The 22,490-nt window shown below is 38.1% G+C and overlaps 1 protein-coding gene and 1 pseudogene across 3 annotated transcripts in view; one reads left to right on the forward strand and one right to left on the reverse strand.

Moving 5' to 3' along the window:
• The window catches only part of GAREM1 (GRB2 associated regulator of MAPK1 subtype 1), a 203,126-nt gene that overhangs the window by 134,185 nt on the left and 46,451 nt on the right, over window positions 1-22,490 (reverse strand). The window lies entirely within an intron of this gene.
• Window positions 6,243-6,578, forward strand: LOC128777080 (60S ribosomal protein L30-like; annotated as a pseudogene).

Consider the following 22,490-nt stretch of genomic DNA (forward strand, 5'->3'; position numbering starts at 1 on the left):
AAGCTGAGGGATATAATTTAATGCTGCTTACTTAGCATCCTCAAACACTGTCAGTATGTAAAGTCTTAGGTGTTTTTTCCAAACCAGCAATATTTACTGTGAGAAGAGAACATGGCACTATGATAATGTTTCTTTGTCCCAGGGGCACCTGGGTGGCTCAGTCGGTTAAGCATCCGACTTCGGCTCAGGTCATGATCTCACGGTTCATGAGTTCGAGCCCCACGTCGGGCTCTGTGCTGACAGCTCAGAGCCTGAAGCCTGCTTCGGATTCTGTGACTCCCTCTCTCTGCCCCTCCCCTGCTCACACTCTGTCTCTCTCTCTCAAAAATAAACATTAAAAAAAAATTAAAAAAAGAGTTCTTTGTCCCAAAGAACTACAATCCAAATGACATGACATGGTAAGTAAAAAAAGGATATGGGGGGTGGGGGTGGGGAGGTAAAGGAGGAAGAAGAGATGATGTCATAGCAAATTGCTCTAAGACAGTTAAAGAACAATCATGAAACCATGAAATTAAAATGTTGTCTGCAATGAAAAAGCAGTAAGGTGTTCCAATGAGAAAGTAATAGAAGGGAAGGAAAATCCTAAAAGAATTAACTAATTAGTAACTAATGAAGAGACAGAAAATATAAAAGGGTCAGGGAGGATGTGGTTATTTTATGTGCTTTATTACTAAAGCACAGGTAATAATTTTGAAATCTGTGGAAAAGAAAGCTCTAGGAAGAAAAGAAACTGTTTTTAGCTTAATGGCTGAAGTATTTATAAGAAAGAGAAGGACAGGACAGGAAGGATCAGGCATAGGTATTAATCAAATACAGGTATCTGAAGTCACTTGATAAGAGCTTCTCAAAACTCATAGAAAAGAGTAAACAAAAATAAAGCTGGCACAGACACCAAGAACACAAAGGACAATGGGTGTCGTACCCCTGGGCAGGCACAATGAACAATTTTAGCCACCTATAACTGTCCCCTACTCCAAATACTGAACAACAGAACGATCCTCCGATGACAGGCACACACCTGCATCTCCACATTCATCCGCTTCAACAGGACAGTCCTTTTCTGGGCGATGGCATCTTATGACCGCTAAGATGCATCTTGTGGAACAGAGAAAAGCCTTGTGGATGGATGTGGGGTGGGAACAGTAGACAACAGCATTTACTTGAGCTTAGCTGCTGTCCAGTTCTAAACACTTCTCAATTGAGAGCATGTCTGCTTCTCTAGTCCTGCCTCTATGTGTCACGGGAGGAACCTACAGCCCTGAGGAAGACTTTGGCTCTGACCCTGGGCCACAGAGCCCTTGTAATCTTCTGGGGACCTGTAAAAACTCTAGTGGCTGGGAGGGGAAGGGCAACACATCGACCACTGAAATCAGAATCTCTCAGTGAAGTCCAGAGACCTGCATGTCCTGAAATTTCCTTGGGTATCCTATTGTGCAGCCCAGGTTCAGAGCACAACCAAGGCAGTTAAGTGCACAGGCCCTGGGGAGACATCACCCACCGGGGACTCCTTTCTTGCACCTATTGTGAGAAGGGGGCAAGATAAAACTTATCAGGTGCTACAAAGCATTAGCCACATAGTAAGCTCTCCAAAAGTGCAATTACTATTATTATCCTCAGATACCTAACGTTACAGGATTTTCTCAGGCTATGACACTTGCATAGCATGTATTGTTTGCTTTTTTATATAGTTTTTGCATTTTGCAGTAATTAAAAAGTAGCCTGTGTTATTTAGCATTTTATGGATACACATTGTATTTCTCCAATTAGACTGTGACATTTTTGGGTGGCAAGGACTTTTCTTGTTTTCTTACCAGCCCAGGGTCATACACCCAGCTGTTATCAGTAAAAGCATCACTGATGATTATTTGACATGGTTATTTAACTATTAAGTTCCCACAAATTGACACAGTGAGCTAGCAGATGAAATTAAAGGTATTTTCCTCTTTGTCTTCATTTCACCATAAAGAATAAGGGCAATTCTATTTTCTCAGACTTCATTTTGTATTTAAGCCTTTTTAAAAAACCAGGTTATTATTGGGGCGCCTGGGTGGCTCTGTCGATTGAGCATCTGACTTCGGCTCTGGTTCAAATCCCATGTTGGGCTCTGTGCTGACAGCTCAGAGTCTGGAGCCTGCTTCGGATTCTGTGTCTCCCTCTCTCTCTGTCCCTTCCCTCCTTGCGTGCTATCTCTCTCAAAAATAAGTAAACATTAAAAAATTTTTTTAAAAACCCAGGTTATTATTTCAGGCTACTAGGAAGCTTTTCATCAAGAATGTTGACTTAATGAGAAGAACTTGTAGCAGTTTTTCTGTCACGATTCAACTCTAATTAGAAAGTGGCAGAAATTACTAGATATCCACCAATATTTCACTCACTCCTTGTCCTTGGTAATAATCCCCTTATATTAGCTGGGCACATGGCTGCCCAGAATACAGAATAATGTTCCCACCTGCATAGCAAGTAGGTTATAACACTGTTAACTAAGTAATAGTCAATAGGATATAGTGGAAATGTGCAACTTCCAAGATGTATTTTTTAAAAATAGCTTTCATATACCAGAAAATTCACTAACTAAAATTTATAATTCAATGGCTTCAGTGTATTCACAGAGTTGTGCGAACACCACAATCTAATTATAGACTATGTCTATCACCCCAAAAGAAACCTTATATCCATTACGTCATTTCCTACTCCCCCAGCCCAGCCTGAGGCAACCACTAATCTATTCTTTGTCTATAAATTTACCCATTCTGGACATTTCATATAAATGGAATTATAAAACGTGACCTTTTGTGTCCAGATTCTTAGCATAATGTTTCCAAGGTACATCTATGTTGTAGCATATATCAACACTTCATTCCTTTTTGGCCAAATAGTATTTGATTGTATGGATGTATCATACTTTATTTATCCACTCATCAGATGATGGACATTTGGACAGTTTACAGTTTTGGTAGTTAGAGCATGCTGCTGATATGGACATGGGTGTACAAGTTTTTGTGTGGACGTGTTTTCATTTCTCTTGGAAATACACCTAGTGGTTGAACTGTTAGGTCACGTGGTAACTCTATATTTAACTTTTTTGAGAACTCCCAGACTGTTTTCCAAATTGGCTGCACCATTTTACATTCTCACCAGCAAAGAATGAGGGTTCCAATTTCTCCACATACCCTCCCACACTTAATGGTATTACCCATCTTTTTATTATAGCCATCTTAGTGGTTGTGACATATGTCTCACTGTCCTTTTGATTTGTGTTTACCAAATGATGAGCGATGCTGAGCCTCTTTTCACGTGCTTATTGGCCACTCCTCTATCTTTTTTGGAAAAAATGTTTATTCAAATCCTTTGCCCAAGTTTAAATTTATTTATCTTTACTGTTGAATTCTTAATAGTTTTCTGTATAATCTGCATACAAGTTCCTTATCAGATACATGATTTGCCAACATTTTCTTTCATTACAGGGACTGTCCTTTCACTTTCTTGCTAGTGTCCTTTGGACCACAACATTAAAAAATTTTTGAACTCTTTTTTTTTTTTTTTTGGTCATTTGTGTTTTTGGTGTCTGATGTGAAAAAGTGTTGCCTTAACCTAAGGTCATGAAGATTTATGCCTACATTTTATGGGCTTTAGTTCTTACATATTTACGTTTGTGACCCATTTTGAGTTAATTTTTGTGCATGTTGTGAGTAGGCATCCATCTTCATTCCTTCGAATGTGGATACCCGGCTGTCTGAGCACCAATTGAAAACTTTCTTCATTGAACTGTCTTGTCTCCTTGTCGAAAAATCAATTGACCGTAAGTGTAAGGGTTTATTTTTAAATGTAAGGGTTTATTTCATCTTAAATGTAAGGGTATTTCTATCCTCATGCCAGTACCAGAATGTCTTAATTACTGTAGCTTTGTAATAAGTTTTAAAATTGGGAATGTGAGTCTTCCAACTTTGTTCTTCAAGACTGTTGTGGCTTTTCTGGGTCCTTTGTATTTCCATATGAACTTAATGGATCAGCCTGTCAAATTTTTGGCCTTAAAAAACCACGCTGGGATATTTTGATAGTAACTGTGTCCAACCTATCAATTTGGGGAGGATTATCATCTTAACAATATTAACTCTTTTGATCCATGAACATGGAATGTCTTTGCATTTATTTAGATCTTTATTTCAATGAGGTTTTGTAGTTTTCAGTGTGCAAGGCATGCATTTCTTTTGTTAAATTTATTCCTAAGTATTTCATTCTTTTTGATGGTATTACAAATAGAACTTTTTAAATTTCATTTTTGGAGTATTCATTGCTAGTGTCAAGAAGCACAATTAATTTCTGTATATTAATCCTTTATAACCTGAAATCTTACTGAACTTGTTCATTAGTTCTAATAGCTTTTGTTTGTTTATTTATTTATTGTAGATTCCTTAGGGTTTTCTATATACAAGTTCATGTCATCTGCAAAGAAAGTTTACTTCTTCCTTTCCAATCTGGATGCTATGTTTTTTTCTTTTGCTTATGTAATGACTCTGGCTAGAATCTCCAGCACGACACTGAGGTGGCAACCATGATGTATGTTTGGAGAGGATGTGCCCTTCTCTTCCCTTTATTCTTCCTGATAGATGGACTGTGGATGTGATTACTGGAGCTGGAATGGTACGACCATTTGGGACTTTGAAGGGAACTTAGGACCAGAACTGAATCCATGACATGGCAACAATTGAAAAGAAACCTGGGTCCCTGCCACCCTGGGCAACATGCCAACCTATGGTTTTTGTTTTTGGGTCTCTGTGATTTACAGCCAAACCCAAGCCCAAATTGATACAGGGGTATTAGAATAAAGGAAGAATTGTGGTGCCTGCATTATTCAATCAAAATATATGGACTAGTTTCAAAAAAGAAAAGAATTTTTGATTTTTTAGAAAAAACCAATAGTATTAAAGGTGGCTATATAAGGAAGCACTGTCTAAGCCTGGCTCCTGGTTGTAAAATCTGAACAATGTCTGGTATCTTTTCTTGTTGTTGTTTTAACTTCAAAATAATGCCACAGAGTTTAGAGGAACAGCATTCCTCAATATTATGCTTCTGATAATTTCTTTCAAGCTTCCTAACTCTGTGATTGTAGGGGCTATATTACCAACCACTCAAGTTTACTTCATAATTATTACTCAAAAATCACTAAAAAGGGGCACCTGGGTGGCTCAGTTGGTTAGGCGACTGACTTCGGCTCAGGTCATGATCTCACAGTTCGTGAGTTCAAGCCCCGCGTCGGGCTCTGTGCTGACGGCTCAGAGCCTGCAGCCTACTTCAGATTCTGAGTCTTTCCCTCTCTCTACCCCTCCCCTGCTCATGCTCTGTGTCTCTCTGTCTCTCAATAATAAATAAATGTTAAAAAAAAATTTTAAAAAACACTAAAAACATTATCACCCATTTAATAGGCCTCTTTATTTGTATCTAATTACAGATAGGAATGATATATTAACTCACATTTGGATGGTTACATTAACATAGATTATGAGCTTTGGCTTTAAATTATTTATGAAACCAAATCAGGGACATGGCTCTAAGGTGAGCATCCCAATGCAGAGAGAAAAATAATGTGTTTTTAGATTAATGGCAAAAAAAAAAAAAAAAAGTTTATGAGGAATACAGATGAAACAACTTCCCTGGAATTTACCATCAATAGGAGAATTAGTATCAGCATTAAGTACTTCAGTGATATCACAAGGAGAGTACCACAGAAAGGAAATCACTCCACAGCCTGCCAGTTTTGTATCCAGTTGACCATTACTACGAATAAAGATCCAGTAACTACCTCTCAACTCCTCCCCTTGCATCTCACGTTGGCTATGAACCTGCAGCACAGAAACTCTAGTTATTTCTGCTAAGTAGCTGCTTGTCTTCTGAAAATGTGTACGAATGTAAAAGAAAGCAACTTAATTCTTTGAATCATAATCTACAATAATATGCCAACTCAATCAGAGAGGTTTTCTTTCCTTTGAAGCCTCCAGGATATTTTTATTTTGGGAAAATATTCTGATTAAGTTAAAACAAATATGTGCTGTCATACCACGCTGACTAATCCAAAAGTGGTTTCCAGCTCCTTTACTGACTAAAAGTATCAAAAGTTCAGAAAGATAAAATAAATGCTAAGTATTTAAATCCCCTTAGCAACTCTTTCCTTTCTCGCTCTCAGCCATTTTGGCAGCTGCTTTTGGTTGACGCTGTTTGGAACCTAAGGCAGGAAGGCACATGGTATGGTGACCACAAAGAAGGCGAAAAAGTTTCTAGAGTCGATCAGCTCTAGCCTCCAACTCATTATGAAAAGTGGATAGCACAGACTTTGAAAATGAGCAAACATGGCAAAGCAAAACTGGTGTCCTCACCAACAACCATCCAGCCTTGAGGAAATCTTAAATAGAATACTACACCATGTCGGCCAAGACTGGTGTCGATTACTACAGTGTAACACTGAACAGGGCACAGCACGTGGGAAATACTGAAGAGTATGCACACATATAGAGTATGCTATCATTGATCCAGGTGATTCAGATATCATTAGAAGCATGCCAGAACAGACTGGTGAAAAGTGAATCATGCACAAGTTTTCTTTAATAAAACTGGCCAGAGCTGGTTTTTTAAAAAATAAATAAATCTCCATAACACCTGTCTTCACCTGAGTGCTATGCATGGAACAACTAGGTCACCTTCTCGTCTCCCCAGCTAGATCATGTTTACATTCCAAAGGACTGATGGGCATAGACCAGGTCTATAATAAGTGCTTTATGAATGAACAGTCTTGGGTAGAAAATGGTGAGCATTCACATCAAATATGTGTAAGTATAAATTAAGCACTCAGATTTTATTTAACATTTAAACACTTCGAGGAAAGCAGAGTATTTAGAAAAGACTATTTTTTTTAGTATCTCCTATTGATGTCTTCCTACCCTACACAAACATCCAGAAATCTACATTGCCTAAGATCCCATCTTTAGATGAATATTCTATTCGAAGGCCCAAAGACTGTAGTCTTGGGTTCTAAGCAAGTGAAGGAGTTGTTGTATTTTATGCTTTATGGTTTACTATGAAATCTCAACAAGAAGAAAAGGAACTAGAGATTAATTTAGACAAAGTACTAAGTGCTAATGATGTCAAAGAACTTCATGAGGAAATCTAAGCAAAAAAGGAATGCATGAAACAAAAGAGAAAGATGTTTAAAACGAGAAAGAGAGATTAGGGATATATTATTACCTTTTTTTCCAATGAACCCTTGGACAAAGGATTCCTTTTGCAACAGATTGACCAGGAATAATAGACCCCTGCTGTATGAAACAGAAGTATGCCTACTTAGGTCAAATCTGAAATGTTATGCTCTGAAATGGTGAAACGAACCTAACATTTGAAAGATAAGAATTCTATGCCAAGTGATGTTTGGAAAAACAGGTGAGCAATTGTAGTATTTCCTCAAACGTTTAAAATACATGAAATCTAGCATGGTGCCTGGGCACATACCATGGAATCACATTTCTGGCAGGTGAGGAAGGGGACTCAGATTTACATCAGAAAGCCGACACGGGAGAACTACTGTTGGGCAATCCATAAAAGACAATAACTGACATTCCTCTCTCAATAAGTCTCACACATCCAGTGTGTCCTCCAGTGTTGGACAGTGAATGTAGGATGATGCATTTGGTTGGTGTGATGTATGTACTTATCGCGCTGTGTGAGGAGACGTTCACACCAAAAAAAGGCACTGAGAGAACCAGACAAGCAAGGCAAGCATTGTTTCGGGATCTCCCCAGACATCAAGCTACCTGAGAGGGCAAAGGCCAAATCACCAGGCACGTTTCTCCCCTTCACTGTCCCCAGCCTTCTGCTTCCACTTATTTAAATGAATTTATAATATGTTAAGTGGGAGGCAGTGTGAAATCTCAAAGATAGCCTCAAGTTTGGAACCAGATTTAGGTAATTGTGGTTCTAATACTCACGAACCGTATGACCATGAGCAAATTACCTAATTTCTCTGAGCAACGGTGTTCTCACATTTACGATGATAGCAATAATACTAAGTAAGTTGAAATGATTGAAGGGGAATAAATATAAAGAATTCGGGATAGTACCCTGTAGATAAAAGGCTCAGGAAAAATATGACTTTGGTTTTATTTTCTTCTTCAGTAAGTGTCCTTTCCCTTATTAGCCTGACTCAGGTACACAATACAGTTTCTTTGTCCAGTGGGAAAATACTCCACGATGTACAATCATTTGTACTTTATGCTTCACTTCTACTTCAACAAAATAAAGGGATGGTATTCACCATGTAAATATAATGTTAAAGCTAACAATTTTAGTTCAGAGGATAAACTGAGCCATAGGTCAACTTAATGGGGTTTTCATTGTCATTTTTAGTTTCAAATTTGATTTAGATCCCCTTGAATTTTATTATGTGACAAATAAAACATACAATATTAAAAAATCAAACTTAAAAATGATTCACTGTCATAGAAGTTACACCAGAAGATATATTCTTTTTTTAAAAGTTTATTTATGAAACCTTGTGCACAGCATGGAACCTGACGTGGGGCTCGAACCCATGAACCATGAGATGATGACCTGAGCAGAAACCATAGTCAGACTTCCTAACTGACTGAGTCACTCAGGCACTACAGAAGATATATTCTTAAGAAAAAAATTTGAATGACGTATTTGGCAATTTTTAGAACTTTCTCATATTAAGGGATTTCCAAAAATCCCGCACAGCCTTAGAACAAAAAACCAAACAGGATTTTGGAAAAAGGGAAACAAAGATTTACACATATGCCACTGCTGATATTCTCATCATGTTTCTAGTATCAGTACACAAAAACAGTGAATTTTAATATTCTCTGTACAAATCAAAGAGAGTTAATAAGAAAAATACAGATAACACCCGAGGTTTTAGTTTTTCCAGGTAAGTTGCCCTGAAGGCAAGAGCCACACCATACTTTGCCTCTATCACTTCAATACACAAACAGAAAAAACTTCAATATGAAAGAACACTCCCATTAAAATACTAGACGTAAACAAAGACTTAAGAAAAATCAGATCACCAAATTTTATAGACAGGTCTATAAAGATATAGTAGGCTTAAAACAAATGCAAAGCATGTCTGATAAGCAAGGTGCAACTTCTCAAAATAGAACTGGAAAACAAAATTTTAAAAATCTGTTCTTTCAAAAAATGTCAAGAAAACCTCAAAACCCCAAACACCAGTAGTTTATAGACACTGACCTGAAGACGTCATCAATTAAATTGGTACTGTGGTTACCTACATCCCCTAACCAACTATACTGCTTACAGATAAATTATTAATATAATTTTCCATGGGAAAATGTAACAAAGAAAACTACCTCGACATCGAATCCTCTGTATACAGGGCCATCTAAATACATAATGTGAGACATGGAATATTTAGCTGACTTGAACAGAGGCAAGATACAGTTGCAAGAGTTCAAGTGTATTACCTATACTTTTTAAAAATAAAAAATTTTAGTGGACCAGAATTATGTTGGCAGTTATAGATAAAAAAGGTCTGTGTTTGCAAAGTTTAAATTGTGCAAATTTAATAACATCTTAAAAAGGTTTTCCCAGACATTGACAAGTAAGGGATAGAACAGCCTCAACACATGGGCAGGGGGCAGGGACAGGGTGTCCCTGACCAAGGCCTGATAGCGAGCCACTATGTGAAAGTGACCAAAATGAGTCAAAGTGTTATAAGCTTGCCCAGATAGACAGATAATTGGAATCCATTGCAGCGTATGTAAATATATTAGATTTTTCACAGATAAGGGCAAACCTAATTAAAGAAATTTACCTCAATAACGTGGATACATTAAAAATGAATAAAAAAGCCTGCTACTCCATCCCCTTCTCCCTTCAGGTCTAAGAAATTTAAAAAAACAAAACTTTTTTGTTTTTGTTGTTGTTGTTGTTTTTTTACAAATTATCCAGTAGACCAGCATCCAGAATGTGATTTCATGACTTATTAAAACGAGAGACTATTTCCTTCCATTTCAATGTTTTTTTCTAGATGCAAGAGAAATACTAGGTAGAGGATCCAAATGTAACCAAAGAGACTAAAATAGAACTATCACACACATATAATCTGTTCTTTTCCCCAACGTGAGACTGTCACATTGAGATGCTTTCTTCTTGGCATGCTTACAGACTTCACTGGTGAGATTCCAATATCCATGACCAGTCAACTGTCCCTTGTTGCTGTGTACTACAAACACCCACCGGCACATTCCACACATCTCCTTCTATTCTAGGTCCCAATTCCACCTCTGCTATGGCAGAGCCACATACAGCTCTTTCGGTTACTTTCTATATGTGAAATGGGAACAGACCCAGTCCAATGGATAACACGAGAAACATCTACGGTATAACATCACCAAGAATTACGTCATTAAAATGAAAAGGAACAGAAACTTTAAGCATGATACTTGAACAGTATAAACATGGAGAGATTAAAGCCTTCCCTACTTCCTTCCCAGAGGATGAAATCTATACCAAGAATCCCAGTAAGACAGAACCAGTAAGACTGGGCTCAGGTTTTAAAAGAGAAAAGGAGAAAAGAAATTGGAGTCTCCTTAATTCAATGGCTATTAGGAGAACAAATGGAAAACATACCAATGCAAGCTTGAGAGACGGTAATGCTGCAACTCTGAAGACTAATAATTAGCATCAGTAGAGAGAAATGGAGCAAGGGAGAAGTATTAGTTTTCTATTGCTACATAACAAATTACCACAAATTTAGCAGCTTGAAAATTGCACAGAAATCTTGCATTGCATGGCTGGGTTCTCTGCTTAAGCTGAAATCAACTGTTGGCTGTCCAGGTTCTCATCTGGAGCCCAGGGTCCTCATCTAAGCTCATTCATGTTGTTGGCAGAATTCAGTTGCAGTTGTAAAACTGAAGTTGTGTTCTTGTTGGTTTTTGACTGGAGACTGACCTCAATTTCTAAGGGCGCTCACAGGTCCTTGCCTGTGGTCCCCTCCTTTTCTGAGCAATGGAGAACCTGTCTCACATTTGAATCCCTTTCATGCTTTGAATTATCTCTGACCTCACTTCTGTAACCAGCCAGAAAAAAACTCTCAGTTTTCAAGGGCTTGTCTGATTAGTTTGGGTTCACCCAAACTAATAATCAAGCCAACTTGATAACTTGATAATCAAGTCAACTGATTAGGGACCTTAATTACATCTGCAAATGCCCTTTGCCACATAACATGACATAAACTAGTATAACACCAGGAGGTGGCAATCAAGGGGCCATCTTAGAATCGTGTCTACCACAGAAGGGAATATAGAAAGGAAGCCAGTTATTCCAGGAGAGAACAGATACAGAATTTAAGTTGAGTGTTATGGGCAGACTTTGTGTTTAAACATTAAATTCCAAACAGATTTTATAGCTAAGAGCAATCAAAACTTACACTTTGAGATAACAGGTATGAAAACAGTTGTTACCTTGCCCCAAGTGAGTGGAGGAGCCAAATAAGAGTGCAATTCAGCTTTATTTTTAACATCTCAAGTAGGCCACAAGCACACAGTTCACTTAGACTTGAGATAAATAGAATCTTACAATCAGATAAGTTTCATTGAAAAAAAGAATATAGCAAAAACTTATCAGTCTATACGTAAGAACAGAGTTTTAAGTAATTTCCAACAATTTTACTTGGCTTTTAATCTTTTTTAATTTATTTTATTATTGTTTTTTATGTTTTATTTTTTTAATTTTTTTTATTTTGAGAGAGAGACAGAGTGTGAGTGGGGAAGGGGCAGAGAGAGAGGAAGACACAGAATCTGAAGCAGGCTCCAGGCTCTGAGCTGTCAGCACAGAGCCTGACCCGGGGCTCAAACTCATAGACCGTGAGATCATGACCTGAGCCAAAGCCGGATGCCCAACCGACTGAGCCACCCAGGTGCCCCTACTTGGCTTTTTAAAGTTAACTGAACATAACTGTCAGAGGTTTAAATAGTTTCAAAATTAATACTCTGTGTATGATGTTTAGGTCTCCACACTTCTTTGCTATGCTTCTTTGGCTGTATTTTTAAACCCTAGATTAGAGGGGGGAAAGAAGAGAGGGAGTTCTTTTTTCTGAAAAGGAAGTGCTTATTACTGACAAGAGGGGAAACATGTACTTCCATTTAAACTCCTGGGCCTCCCTACCTCTTAGGATGATGCCTCCTGCTACCAGTGGGCATGGGCTCCCAGTGACTCCTCTGTTCTTTGGATCCCATGTTCCTGATCATGTCACCCTGGCTAGGGTTGAAACCACCATCTTGTTCATCCAATTCAAAGGACCATCAGGCAACCACACTCTTGGAAAAGATAGGCAGAGAACATTTCTATTTTATTTTATTTAAAAAAAAAAAATTTTTTTTAACGTTTATTTATTTTTGAGACAGGGAGAGACAGAGCATGAATAGGGGAGGGTCAGAGAGAGGGAGACACAGAATATGAAGCAGGCTCCAGGCTCTGAGCTGTCAGCACAGAGCTCGACGTGGGGCTAGAACTCACGGACCGCAAGATCATGACCTGAGCCAAAGTCGGCCGCCTAACCGACTGAGCCACCCAGGCGCCCCAAACATTTCTATTTTAATTGTAAATAAAATGGAATGCAAAGTTGGATGCAAGAGAGATGCTAGTATTTAATCACTCCCGTTTTGTAAACGTGGATGTTATATGCTGTGGAGCTGTCTTCATTACAAAAAATCCAACAACTTTGAGGTTCCTTGGACTATTCCCACTCACGCTGATAAAGGAGTTCCTTCCCCAATATATGTGCTGCATGTACCTATACAGAGATGCAGAATGGGCATAAAGTTCTACCCAGCCCTTCAGATAGAGGATGATGATGAAAGGGTCACTAAAAACAAATTCGGCTTCGCCAATTCACTAGTTTGTCCTAATAAAACTAGTTGTAGTTAGCGTTATACATCACTGCCAAGCACAGACCCATCCTGAGCTCCAAGTCCAGAGTCGACCCTTGAAGGGTTAACTGATAGGGTCAGAGATGACCCTTGAAGAACACAGGTTTGAGCTGTGCGGGCCCATATATAGGTGGATTTTTTAACAGTATGGTACTATAAATGTATTTTCGTTATGATTTTCTTTTTTTTTTAATGTTTTTATTTATTTTTGAGAGAGAGAGAGAGAGCATGAGCAGGGGAGGGCAGAGAGAGAGAGAGAGAGAGAGAGAGAGAGAGGCAGAAGATCTGAAGTGGGCTCTGCGCTGACAGCAGAGACCCCAATGGGAGGCTCAAACTCACAAACCATGAGATCATGACCTGGGCCGAAGTCAGATGCTTCACTGACTTAGCTTTGTGATTTGAATAACATTTTTTCTTTAGGTTACTTTATTATAAAAATACAGTAAATAATACATATAACACACAGAGTACATGCTAGTCAACTATGTTATTGGTAAGGCTTCTAGTCAACAGTGGGCTATTAGTAGTTAAGTTTTTGAGGACTCAAAAGTTATACAAGGTGTTTTGACTGCACGGTGAGGGATCAGTGCCCATAACCCTCAGGTTGTTCAAGGATCAGTGGTATATCCAAATGCCTTCTGGATGCTACCAGCTGAATGCCCCACAAGAACCTGGAAACTTGGTATTTCCCCAAAATTATCATTCCACAAGATGCCTCTTGTCCTCCTATCTCAGTGAGTGGTATCTCCAACCTCCTGGTCCACCTAGCAGTCATCATCGATGGCTCTTCTCCCTTCATCACCTACATCCAACACTTCACCACATCTTACAGATGCTTACTGATTCAGAGGCAAGACAATATGGCGATTACAAAGTGTGGACTCGAAATAGATTGCCTTGGTTCACATTCCCAAACTGCCCTCACTGGCACCAGGTTATTTAATGTCTCTGTGCTTCAGTTCTCTCATCTATAAATGCAGATAATAATAATAGTGCCCACTTCACGGGGCTGTTGTGAGGATTCAATGAGTTAGTAAATATAAGGAACTTACGCCAGACATCTGGTACCCTCAATAAATCTCAGCTAATATCATTGTTGTCATTATTGGAACTCAGTGACTCTCAGCTCCATCCCCTTCTCTACATCCCTTCTGCTCTGGGCTTAATATAGGTTCCCACAGTCCTCAGTAGTAGTATTGTGAGGGTCTCTGCCAAGATCCTGGGCCCTGTAATTTAGCTTCCATTCTGTTGCCATTAGAGTCTTACAGAAGCAAATCTGCTGTCATTATTATTCTGCTTGGAAACCTTAATGGCTCTTCACTGCTCACAGAAAAAGACCAAACTCCATAGGATACAGTATGAAACCCTCCCTGGGCTTCCAAAGCAACTACACCAGGAAAGTCTGATGGCCAAAGAAGGGCCGAGAGATGAAGAACAGCACAATCCCCTTTACTCTCTATCTTGGCTCTTAGTGGTTTTGTCCTCACTCTTGTTGTCTACAACGTCCTTTCTCCATGGTGTTCAAACTAGAAATTTAAGAGTCTAACACTGCCTCCTCTGCCTCTTTGCAAGGGAGCTGCTCTTCCTTACTTTCTTAAAATGTCTCCTTAATGCTTAGGATGGTCTCAAGTCCATACAGACTTTCCCAAGCTAGATACACATTACTTTGGCGTGTCATCTGCCTCTAATAGGTGACATAAACAGAACTACCAGAGATTCTCTGCAGCAATCTCCTGAAGGTTTCTGTCCATTCCTCGGTATATGCTTCCTTGTACATAAAATGGCCGTTCCATCATCTGATAAGTAGGAAGGACATAATTCCTACTACTTCCCAGCCGATGAGCAGTTGGAGTAGGTTGTTAGCAGTAACTAAGATTATTATAGTAATTAGGAATATAAGGAGGTGTTTAAAAAATCGGTTAATGTATGGATCTGCGTGTATGTATCATATTGAAAATTCTATGATTGATCATGTAACGAAAAGTGCCATGGGTACAAAAAGTCTTGAAGTCTTTCCTGGTGCATCTCTCCTATTTTCCATTCCACAGAGGCAACTGCTTCTGTTACTCTCTTGGCACTCTGCACACATCTTTCCCAGGGTCCTTCTAATTACAGTGACATTTCAATATTTGTGTGTCTGGCTTCCATGCTAAGCTGGGAGCTCAAGGTCTTGGCAGCCCAAGTACTTAATACTGATGCTCAGTTTACATTTGCTGAATGAACTCCTGTGTAACTGGCATTCTGTTGTCATTTTCCACTCTTCAAATTCAGGATGAGTGTCTTAACCATGTGACACTATTTCTTACAGAACAGATTTTGGCATATAAAAAGTTTTCTCAGAGTCACAACAAAGGGATTCTGCTGCTACACTATCCAAATCTCAAAGCTTATCAATTCCTGGCACAGACTGTTAGGAGAAACTTAGTGCAAAAATATAGACTAATCATGTGAGGCAAACCACTTTTTTAAAACAACAATTTTGAGTGGAAGAGTAATAATTAAAATTGAAATCAAAGAATTTTAGAACTAAAAGGAGTCTGGAGAACCTAATAGCCAATTGCCTTCAATTTCTAATTGAGGAAATGTACACAGGGTTCCCAATCAGGTATCAACATAAGAGTAGAAGCAGACTTCCTGTTTTAGTCTTAAGCCACTCTACCCCTCTTGCCAGATGTAAAGGAAAACTGTGTTGCCTATTCTACAAATGTGATGCTCGGATTTCACACAAACACATATGCAGTTCACCTAAATTGTGTGTCTCAGCATAGTTTTAAAGCAAACCCAGCTTAGACGAATTCTGTGAAACAACAGAAAGACAGACAGCTGGTTCACTCAGATCAATGGAACAGAATAGGGAATCCAGAAATGGACCCACAAATGTATGGCCAACTAATCTTTGACAAAGCAGGAAAGAATATTCAATGGAATAAAGACAGTCTCTTCTGCAAGTGGTACTGGGAAAACTGGACAGCGACATGCAGAAAAATGAACCTGGGACCACTTTCTTACACCATACACAAAAATAAACTCAAAATGGATGAAAGACCTAAATGTAAGACAGGAAGTCATCAAAATCCTCGAGGACAAAGCAGGCAAAAACCTCTTTGACTTTGGTGACAGCAACTTCTTACTCAACACATCTCTGGAGGCAAGGAAAACAAAAGCAAAAATGAAGTATTGGGACCTCATCAAAATAAAAAGCTTCTGCACAGTGAAAGAAACAATCTGTAAAACTAAAAGGCAACCGACAGAATGGGAGAAGATATTTGCAAATGACATATCAGATAAAGGGTTAGTATCCAAAATCTATAAAGAACTTACCAAACTCAACATCCAAAAAACAAATAATCCAGTGAAGAAATGGACAAAAGACATGAACAGACACTTTTCCAAGGAAGACATCCAGATGGCCAACCGACACATGAAAAAATGCTCAACGTCACTCATCATCAGGGAAATACAAATCAAAACCACAATGAGATACCACCTCACACCTGTCAGAATGGCTAACATTAACAACTCAGGCAATGACAGATTATTGGTGAGGATGTGGAGAAAGAGGATCTCGTTCACACTGATGGTGGGAATGCAAGCTGGTGCAGCCACTCTAGAAAACAATATGGAGGTTCCTCAAAAAATTAAAAATAGAACCACTCTACACCCAGCTAGGTATTTTCCCAAGCAATAGAGGTGTGCTGTTTTGAAGGGGCACATGCACCCCATTGTTTATAGCAGCACTATCAACAATAGTCCAAGTATGGAAAGAGCCCAAATGTCCATCAGTGTATGAACGGATAAAGAAGATGTGGTATATATATACAATAGAGTATTACTCGGCAATCAAAAAGTATGAAATCTTGCCATTTGCAACTACATGGATGGAACTAGAGGATTTTATGCTAAGCAAAATTAGTCAGTCAGAGAAAGACAAATATCATATGACTTCACTCATATGAGGACTTTAAGATACAAAACAGATGAACATAAGGGAAGGGAAGCAAAAGTAATATAAAAACAGGGATGGGATAAAAGTATGAGACTCTTAAATATGGAGAACGAACTGAGGGTTACTGGAGGGGGTGTGGGAGGGGGGATGGGTTAAATGGGTAAGGGGCACTAAGGAATCTACTCCTGAAATCATTGTTGCACTATATGCTAACTTGGATGTAAATTTAAGAAATAAATTAAATAAAAATTAAAAAAAAAAAAGAGGTCTGAATGCAGAGTGTGAATCCTGCCACAGCACAAGTTGTGTGATCCTAGTTAACTCACATTAATCTTGAAGGTAGTTTTCATACTCAAATGCGAACAATGGTGTCTGTTTCATAAATTGTTGTGAGGATTAAATTAGAACATCGATGAGTGCATTCCATGAATCATAAATGCCACACAATTGCTATATATTAATAAAATGAAAGGTTAGGTATTAGTTTACACTGCATTTGTTTTTTAGCACTGAAAACTCATCATGAGTTCATTATCGTTTATCCTTATGCCTTATATCCTCTCTTTTTTTTTACTCTGGCACTTGCTCTGCTCCTTAGAACTGCACTAGCTCCTAAGTAAGAAAGGAAAGGTAGGTATTACCTGAATATGCAAAAATTCAGGTTTTTCCCTAGGCTCTACCGGCAGTGAGAGTATTATACAAGTATCTTTTTAAAATAAAGCCACAAGTATATAAATAGTCAAAACTGTGTAACACAGATTGCTACTTATATTCAGACAGACTAAAGGTCTCACACAATTTCGATGTCAGTGAAGACTAGAATCATCAGGGTATCAATGCAAGGGGCATTAGGAAATCATCTAAACCCTATCTTTTCTTTAAAGCATATTTAAGTGAGAAGCCTAACTAGAATAAAAATCATAAATTATACTATTTTACATTTCAACACGTTAATTATTTTATAGGTTGTACCTGACTATAGATTATATTTGTCTATTATTAAGTAGAACTATGTTTGGATGTCCCATGGAACATTCATATGCTAACTTCATAGGTTTCATACGCTAAAATCTATGACAAATTAAACTTGAGATATATACTTAGCTTGTGACTTTGAAATAGTACTATAAAAATTTTCGCCAGTTATTTTTCCCTTTGGACATTAAATCTCACTGACCTTTATTATATTTGCCTATGTATAGATACATAAACCTATAAACACACAGTATAACTTCCACTTGGATTCCATTTTTAGGGGGGAAAAACATAGTTACTTAAGATTATAAACTAAGATAAGATACTGGGATAAGATCAAAGCCGAGAAAAGGAAGTAATTGTGAATGCGTCCCATGTTACATATCAGCATTGCATGAATTTGGTTAATACAAATCAAATTACCAGGGCCTGATACATTTCAAACCAACAAGGCAAAAAATTGGATTCTGAAATAGCATCCACGATATATGTATTTGAAACCAGATAACATTATTTTCTCTCAGAATACATATTCATACATATCGACTAAAATTTTAAAAATAAAGTTTTAAGCATGCCTTTATACTGCTATCAAGTTACATATAAATAGAACTTGTAAACATCAGATGTTTTACCCACTTTCCTTTGTGAAACATCCTTATAACATTCCCTTAATTCAGCATGTTGTCAAATAGTACTTATTAAGCACTATTCTCAGTAAATGAAACAGAACAGTCCCTTGTTCTGTGTCGTAATTTGGCACAGACAACGTCCACACAGGCCAGCCTTCCAAAGGGTATATCAGAACTGTTCTAAAGAAAGATCACAACAGTAAGGCCCAAGAAAAAGGCACTTAAAATTCTGTACCAGTCCCAATTTAGTGTTTGTGATTGAGTGAAGTGTCAACCAAATGATCACTCAGCTCCTCCACTCCCCTATTTTTACCCTACTGGATTGGCATACGTTAATTAGTTACTACTCACTTACATATTCCACTACAAATGTGCTTAGGAGTTTCTATATATTTCGTTTTTAAACTCTATCAACTCGGCAGCTCCTACCTTTTTTTAAAAAGAGAACTTTCCCCATATTTAGTGATAGGAAACAGTTACTATACCAATTTACTACACTATATCATGGCACAACATTTTTTTTGGAGACTTTTCCCATTAACAACTGTGAAAACTTCCCCAAGAAAAGAATTTCTATTTTTAAATGGAATTTTCTTCTGTTTGAAGCGAGGATGATTCCAAGTGATGATGATTCTGATTAAACACTGGGGGGAGAAAAATCTGCCTGAGTAGTCTGCTAATTGCTCAGGGCTAACAGTCTCTTTCAGTGGCTACAAGAGTTTGTTTTGTGTTCTGTACTACCTTATAATTTGGAGAAGGAAGAAGAGAGTTGGGGAAGCAAAAGAGAGAGACTAACACTCATCCATCCATCCATCCATCCATCCATCCATCCATCCATTGTATCCAAGAAATATAAGAGAGTACCATGTAAAGTGCTACTTTAGGGCTGAGATTTTAAGTCAGAGATGTTCAGGGAAGGCATGTAGCCGACTTCATAAGGACACAGCGAGCCAAGAACCCCGGGCTGTCGAGTCCAGTCAAAGATGTATAGAACAGCAGGTCTGACCACAGATTTCGCGCCTTGCTCTCCTTTGCAAGAAGTACTTCTAAGTCTCTGTGAACCATTTCCCTTCAGTTCGCAGTGAGAAAGGACACACTGCTCAGCATCCTCGTCAGTACAACCCTTCACATATTCGAAGACAGTTACTAAGTGGCCTCTTGAACTTCTCTTCAAACGAAAGATTCACAACTCCTTTACCCCTTCCTCATGGGCCTTAATTTTTAATAGTCCTTTGGTTCCTTCCATTGCTCTTCTCTGGATCCTTTCCAGTTTCCGTTCTTTAATGGTGGAGTCCAAAAGAGAAAATAAAATGTTCTACTAATGGCTTGGCCCACAAGGGGCAAAAGCAGGATTATTTTACTATTCTTAAAGATTGTAAAAAAAAAAAAAAAAAAAAAAAAAGACCACACTGTATTCTTTTATTGATATTGAAATGTGAGTCCCAGGACCTAAGGTAGAACACACACGACTGCAATTCTCACTTCAACCTCTACTTCACTTTATTGTATGCAAGTTTGTTCTCTTGACTTCCTCCTACGTAGTGGATAAATGCATCACTATTTTCTTTTTTTTATAAGGAATTTATCTTTTAATTCTACTTAGAGCTTTCACAATTTAATCAACTCAATTCAATAATACCTGAATAGCTATTGATCTTGCCACTTATTCAATCAGTTCACTTCTAAGTCTGTTACCCTCACTTACCCAACTTCCCAGGAGAGTTCCTGGGAACTACAAGTTTTGGAGAGCCATATACAATTGCCTCTGCAAAGCAACAAAGTAGGTATCAAATAAAGCAGGATAGGGGCTTTTCATTGGTTCAGAAACATCTCCTTTATTAAAAATTAGTACTAATTACCATGTTGTGAGCAATGATTATTTTCCAGGAACTATGATAAGTATCGTTTTTAAAGACCAGTAGCTCTATAAGCTCTTTTCTCTGAATATACAGATGAGAAAGACTACAGCTGAAATTAGTGAAATAATTAGCCCAGGGTCACCTTGTTCATAAATGACAGAGCTGGAGAGAGAATCAATAGTGCCTGCCTTCCAGTGTTGGACATGGAAATCAAGAGCTCAGTCCTCAGTTGGTGATATGGAAGGTAGCTGTGGTCTGGGTGTAACACCAATACCACCAGAAGAATAAACAGAAAAACTGATAGAAGCAGCATGCTTTCCACTCATAACCACACATGGAAATTTCTACTCCAAAGGGCTGTAGTATTATATTCTGTCATGTCACAAAAATTAAAGTCAGGCATATGGAAGTAAGTGATACTCTGCATTTAAATTAAGCATCTAACCTTACAGAAAAACTGGCATTAAACTCACTTAGACAACTAAAATGACTCACAAATATTTCCGATTTTCTTTCCAACCATAAAAAATGTGACCTTTCAAAAATGCCACATCATTTACTGATACATGAAAGTTATATTTTCTAAATTTGAAAATTAAATTTCTTAGGTCTTAAAAAAATTTCAACACACAACAGCATGAGGAAAGGGAAGGAAAGGAGTCCAGTACAATTAAAAAAGTTACATGAAAGATTATGACTATATATGGAGGGAAAGTATATTAAAGAGTTCTAAAAATGGTGATGGATTATGTAAGAGGAAAAGGAAATCATCCCTTTAAAAAATATAATATCATTAGAAATGCAGTGATCTCTGAGATACAGAGCAGTCACCGGGAGGAAAATTGTTAGAACAGTATGACAGCTTGCGAATGAAAATGGTTGAAAAACTTATCATACTTGCAATTTGATGAATTTTGTAACATTCCTAAAGGCCACACACCATTAGAGGTTTTAATTATAATAAGGAGGCAAATTTAAACATGGTTTTATAATAGATCACTTTGGGGGAGTTGTCTAGTTTAACCCCTCACCTTTAAATGTCACTCTTCCTCCACAGAGGAAGAACCCTAGAGGTGACATTTGGACTCCATGCCCAACTTCCCAGATACAACTGATTGGCTCATGGGTGGATACATCACTCAACATGAACCAATCAGAACATTTCCCATCTTTTCAATTCAGCCCTTTCCTGCATTCCTACCTTTGGATTCCATGAGACTCTTGTATTCTTCTTTGATTAAACACGTTGAGTTTGTTTTATCATTTGCAAAGCCTGGCAAAATTTTACATTTTCAAAACCATTTATACAATAAATTTTGTCTCTTTGTGCACTGCCCCATCCCCTGAAAAAAATAACTCTCAAAAAATGAAGACTGCAATGATCACTTCCTTTCATTAGAGGGGAAAAACAGAACAAGGTCAAGTTTGGGGATCTCGAATCTAGTGACCATATTGCCATTAACGATCTCCATGAAAGAATAAAGGGAAATGCCCCAGTTCAAATTTGTATTCACCATTAAGCTTTATGTACACAGTAACAATGAAGTTAATTAAAACAATGTATCATTCTATACTAGCTATGAGAAATTTATTCCTCTTGGACCTCCCCAGTGATATTCCAAGTCATTTAGTGATTTTGAGACCAATGATCAACCACTTAGGATTGTTTCTATCATGAGAACCATCATATAAATAACAACTTCAGCATTCTGGATAATAATGTTCACCTGCCCAGAATCACTGTTACCAGCACTCAATGACCAAGCCTAAACCTTTCTTCCTAACAAAACAAATCCTTTCATCAAAGGTAGACAGTCACCTCAAAAGGAGAGGTCGCATGCCATTCTGAATTCTGGTGTTGCCATGATATGTTTGAACCTTGCAACACAGTATTGTCAAATTCTAAAAGTGAATTCAAGCCGTAAAGATAGGAGTTGAGAGAAGCCAGAGAGTGCTTCAGCTCGCCAGCTGTGTTTCCAGCCTGGGTTCTTGATAACATTTTAATCTATGCTGATAAAGGACAAGTTACATCTTTAATGAAAAACACTGATGCAACCAGAGGTCAACCTTAATTCTCAACGAACATCCTTTCCAGTTCACCCTTTTTTGGTGCGAGGGAAGAATG

Source organism: Panthera pardus, unplaced genomic scaffold, assembly GCF_024362965.1.
Source record: "Panthera pardus isolate Hobbes unplaced genomic scaffold, ASM2436296v1 HiC_scaffold_15, whole genome shotgun sequence".
Taxonomy (NCBI): domain Eukaryota; kingdom Metazoa; phylum Chordata; class Mammalia; order Carnivora; family Felidae; genus Panthera; species Panthera pardus.